This window comes from Mya arenaria, chromosome 6 (assembly GCF_026914265.1).
Source record: "Mya arenaria isolate MELC-2E11 chromosome 6, ASM2691426v1".
NCBI classification, from domain to species: Eukaryota; Metazoa; Mollusca; class Bivalvia; order Myida; family Myidae; genus Mya; species Mya arenaria.
In genome coordinates, this window is record NC_069127.1 from 80,322,140 (window position 1) to 80,328,098 (window position 5,959).

The window sequence follows — 5,959 nt, forward strand, 5'->3', positions numbered from 1 at the left end:
CAATACCATATTATCTGGACAATTGATATGAGAGAAAGGGACCCTTACTATACATTTTCTAAATATAAATTAGAAACCTTAACGTGATTTTTTTTCTTCTTTTTTTTTCTAAATATAAATTAGAAACCTTAACGTGATTTTACATGTCGATCAATTATATCTCATAATCAATATAGCATCTCTCTCTAAAACAACTTAAAATAATTTGTATTTAGGATAATGCTGTACTGAACAAATTGTGTAACTTCTTAAGATATTGTTTACCATTATAGTGTATATTTTTTAAACTAACATTATACAGGAAATAGAAATACAAATATATCAATCTTATTCGTTAAGTGTATAGAGAATGAAATTGCTTTGTTGTTGATATTTTGTTTAAAGTGCAGATTTTCATGTTCACTAGGCATTGTGTATCCTTTTTATACGCGCCGCTCAAATGAACAGGCTTAATAGATAAACCTAACTAAATCAAAACTGTATTAAGTGTATTTGTTTTCATACAACATAAGTTTAAGGCTAGATCAATCATATTCAAAACTTTTATAACATGTAATGTGTGTAAGATGGGTTTAAAAACTTAAACAGAAGTTTGTGCATGCGTGTATGTATATGTAAGTGTATGAAAATGTGTATATATTATACACAATGTTATGAATCACTGGTTACTAAAGTGTTTCATTACACTAATTTTTTTTATTTAGTTTTGTGTCAGAATGTTTGATGAATGTCTTGTACAAATTTGCTAAGCTTATTATTTTCACTTTTTGTATTTGAATTAGCAAATCATTATACATCGCCCTTTTATTTTAGATATAGCCGTGACTAATATACCCCAAAATGCATTAACTTATACAAGTTCATCAGAATCATGAACGAAGTTCAATTGTTTTTTTTTGCAAATGTCGCATATTTTATACAATTCAGTACTTTCTTTGTTATGGCTAAGTTGTGTCGTAGTTATTCTCAAGTTCGCTAAATGGAAACACAAATAGTATCATTAAATGTTCGGGGCTTAGGCAACACCGGTAAACATAAACAAGTATTTGAGTGGTTAAAAAGTAAAAACTATGATATTATATTGCTGCAAGAAGTGCATTGCTCACAAAAAGTATTTTCAAAATGGAAGGAAGAATGGAATGGACCTTGTATTTTTAGCGGGAATAGTACAAATTGTAAAGGAGTGTCAATTCTTATAAATCCAAACGCTAATATAGAAACTCAACAATATACTGAAATTAAAGAAGGTAGAATTATTGCACTAGATATTAAATTGAATGAAGATGAATTAACTTTAGTAAATATTTATGGGCCTAACAAAGATGAACCGGAAATATTTAAAGCCTTACATGAGTTTCTGCTTGGAAATGACGAAAAAACGTTTATTATCGGTGGCGATTTTAATACGATTTTAGACCATACACTAGATAAAAAGAACGGCAAAATGGACACACACCAAAAATGTAGAGACGATATTAATAGTATAATCAACACTTGCCAATTAGTCGATATATGGCGATTGCTACATCCGTCAAAAATGCAATATACGTGGCACTCGAATAATAAACCTCACATACACTGTCGATTAGATTACTTTTTAATATCAGACAATCTATTAAATTACGTAAAAAGTAGTACTATAAAACCAGGATTTAAAACCGATCATTCTTTAATACAATTTACGATGGATAATTTAAAGGCGGAAAGAGGTCCGGGGTATTTTAAATTAAACAACTCTCTCCTTCTGGACAGAGAATATCAGTCCAAGATAAAAGAATGTATCCAAGAAACGATATATTTTAATAACGATGCAAACCCAAACACATTATGGGAAATAATAAAAGGTTCGATTAGAAATGAAACAATAAAATATGCTTCATATAAAAAACATTTACTAAAAACAGAGGAGGAAAAGTTAATAAATGAAATAGAATGTATTGAATCACAACTAAATAATAACATCCCTGACTCTATTGATAACCTAACGCAAGCACTAGTACAAAAGAAACAATTCCTTGATGAAATCCGAACTAGACATATAAATGGAAGTATTTTAAGATCGAAAGCAATGCATGTTGAAAATAGTGAAAAAAATACCAAATATTTTGCAAGTCTTGAAAAAGAACACGCAGAGAAGAAAACTGTATACAAACTAAAAGTAAATAATGAAATGGTGGTAGGGGTTAAAAATACACTACAAGAAGAAGTCAAATTTTACAAGAAACTTTATAGTAAAAGCACAGACCTAGAAGAAGACATGAGGAACCTATTTCTTAATTCTGTTAACAATAAGCTTTCTGAAATTGATAGCAACTCATGCGAAGGCCTACTTTCAATACATGAATGCGAAAATGCATTAAAAAACATGAACAATAATAAAAGTCCCGGCTCAGATGGTCTAACTACGGAATTTTATAAAATGTTTTGGAATGACATTAAGAATGCTTTAATTAACTCCTTAAATTTTTCCTTTCATAAAGGTCATTTGACACCGCTCCAAAAACAGGGTATAATTTCCCTTATTCCAAAACCTGACAAAGATTTAGAAAACCTATCAAATTGGAGACCAATCAGTTTACTAAACATTGACTACAAAATAGCAACGAAAGCAATATCAAATAGAATAAAACAAATTTTGCCAAAAATTATTGACACTGAGCAAACGGGTTTTATCAAGGGTAGATACATTGGCGAAAATGTTCGACTTATTATTGAGGTCATGCAATATCTTGAAAACAATAATATGCCTGGGCTCTTATTCTTTGCCGACTTTCAAAAAGCTTTTGATAGTATTGATCACTCTTTTATATTTGATAGCCTTAAAAATTTTAACTTTGGCACCGATATCGTACAATGGACTAAACTATTCTATAGAGATATACAAAGTATAATTATAAATAATGGTCATTTGTCGGAAGCATTTACAATTGACCTTACGACAGCGGCTTCTAAGCCACGCCCCCTGATATCAAGGGAGCGAACTCTGTCTATGTCCGTCAAACAAACGAGGAAGTAATGGCGTCTCGCGTCGTTTCGCTTTCCGATATTCCTGACAAATTATCATAAATGTGACATTACAATGCGAAAAAAATAGAAGTCAAAGGAATTTGTAACTGGCTGCTACATCGGAAGGCTCGATATATCTTTAGAAAATGACGATATCTAACATTTACGGGGTGAAATCTATCCAAGTCAGAGAAAATCGGATAGCTGCCATGTTGTCAATATTGACATCGATACAAAGGAAAAGCGTGTGTGTGACGCATACTGTAAATGCAAACAAGGGTAAGTTTAACTTTTAATAACACCGGTCCTTCTTACAGTATTGTTGAAACAAAGATCAAATCATCGCACAATATGAGTAAATCATAAACGGCCCGAATGGGGAACCCGGAAGTGACATTAAATAACAGTTACATGCCAGCTATACAGTATAACCTTGTATTCTATAGTATGAGCAGAAATGGTTTATTGGGGTTATGCATAAAAAGTTTCAGTTCTAAGCGATTGAACACTCTCCCTTATGAATACTAATGTAATAGTTGACAAGTGACAATCGTGGGTGATACCAATCTGTAACTTTTGCATTGCTCAAACATTCACATGCTTTGATTTTTGTTCTTACAGAAATTGTGGAACATGTTCACACACTGGCTGTAAAAGTAGACCTGGGAGGAAAAGTGCCCCCGGTGTGGGGCTCGAACTCACAACCACCAGAACACTAGCCCGGCACTCTAACCAACTAAGCTGACCGGACAGCTGGTTCTAACCCACACACACTACCCTCCCCCCATTTACCGGTTAAGGCTGGTGGAGGGTCTCCTGCTATTTACCGTTGACACCATTAAAGTATTCTGATTGATGGAGATAAGAAAGTCCCCTTATTATTGTCTTCAACAAGCCTACCGCCACAGGGGACCTAGCATAAGACCAGAAACCGCCCCCCCCACACACACACACGATATTTGCCAGTCCAGGCAATGTCAACCGCAAGAGAAAACCAGTGATGACAAGTTTTACAAATAATCGGTAGGACCTATTTTAAAGCTTTTTATTACATTTAGTTTTACTTTGCTGTACAAAAGTAATGGACTATTTGTCCAGAGAAAAACAACAACCACAAAACATTAGCTATTATCTTGTCAATATTTCATTATGATATACATGTAGAAAGCAAACATCAAAGGCAGTAGCATTTACAGCTAGTATTAAAATATTTAACAATACATGTAACTGATTTATTTTAATATTGGCATCTTTTATTTATTTCAGGAAAGTGTGGTCTTTTGAAGAGAGTTCTTGAAGTTGTTCAGCATGTTGTTCTGATGGATTCTTGGAAGGATGTACCTCTATGATGTTAGCTTCAGTTCTGGAATATAACACCAGTTGTTGCATATTTAATATCAGATTTATTAAATACATTGTTGTTTTGCAAACATTACTTAAACTTTGATATTTCTTTGGTGTTTATGTATGATATTGTAGGTGAATATCTCTTTATTGCAATGGCAAATATATTTTAAAATATATAGCATTAGCAGAAGTTATTTTTCACTGTTAAAGCTGCACTTTCACAGATTGATCACTTTGACAACTTACACAAGATTCGATTGCATTTATCATATTTTGGCTCGGAGAAGTTTGCTTTGTGATTTATATATTAGGTCTTAATTTAAACAATGCCAAAATAAGCCGATTCTGAGACAAAAAGTGTTAAACTAGAATTCTGTGAGAGTGCAACTTTAAGAATACTGTTAATCGAGTGTGCATGTGATCCGGACTCTGAACATTGGATGAACTATCATTAAATATTGTAGATTTACGTAAATGGCCCAAAATATAAGAATAACAATGAAAATGTGTACATGTTTGACTTGTTCTTTATTCATAATAAGTCTAAGTCTTTACAGCACATGTTTGGCAGAATCAAGTTCTTATGAACATAATAATTGATATAAATGTACAATGAAATAAATTGTTTTATACAGAAAATAATACCTTAACGATTCAGACCGATCTGCTCTCGTTTTGTTTTGGTGGCTCAAATATTTATCTGAGTTTTGGAGGAGGCCTAGCTGGTGTGAGCTGGTCAAATACAGTAGCTGCTTGAGGGTCAGGGTTTTCTTGATTGGATTTCCCGTCGACAAAGTGCTGATATGAAAATAAGAAATCTATGAAATGTGTCGGAATGACAGCTACAAAAGCCATTGTTTACATAGGAACCATACGAGCAGATGAGATTCGGAAGCATGCGATGGTTCGGACAAAAATTTAGTTGTACGATATTTCCTGATTTACTTTGAAAGCAAAGCAGTTTATTAAAACTACATAACGGTATCAACAAAAATACCTCTATCTTGAATGAAATCAATCGTGTCCATGTTGAACCTGATATTAAATGGCCATTAATGCCGATTTGACAACACAAGCCAAAGCATAAATGTACGATGTTTATAGTTTAAAAATAGTAACACTTATTTAGGTCATGCACGGACAATTTCAGTATTAAATAAATTTTGAGTGGATTGAAATAAGTAGTTTTGTTCAAAAAAAAATCCTTTTGTACAGACGTATAGATGTTTCGCCTTTGAACGATCTTTCAAAATTTCCAAGTTCAGCTGTTGATGAGGTCTTCCACAGAGTCTGATTCAGCACTTGCATTTTTCTAAATAACTCGCTGGTTTCGAATACGGAACGAATTGGAAGCCATCTTTAGTCGGCCTGGCTACCTTGTATCCGAATTACAAGTGCCATGACAACACTTTTTTACCATAATACTTAAAAAGGCGAGGCATTGCCAGCGCATGTATATGACGGACTCTGGTCAGTTTGACGGACAAAATGGCGGATAGCAACACGGCTTATCAGTCCTACATTTTGATTGGCTGATAGGACCTGTCAATCAAATCCTGTCGTAAGGTCAATTGAAAGAGGAGTACGACAAGGCTGTCCACTTTCT

General features: G+C 33.4%; 1 long non-coding RNA gene across 1 annotated transcript; it reads left to right on the top strand.

The window, feature by feature from the left end:
* Positions 1 to 2,930: 2,930 nt before the first annotated feature.
* On the top strand, positions 2,931 to 4,584 carry LOC128239415 (uncharacterized). The gene is made up of 3 exons (XR_008261876.1): positions 2,931 to 3,285; positions 3,628 to 4,029; positions 4,273 to 4,584. It is a non-coding gene; the product is annotated as an uncharacterized LOC128239415 (long non-coding RNA).
* The last annotated feature ends 1,375 nt before the right edge of the window (positions 4,585 to 5,959 follow it).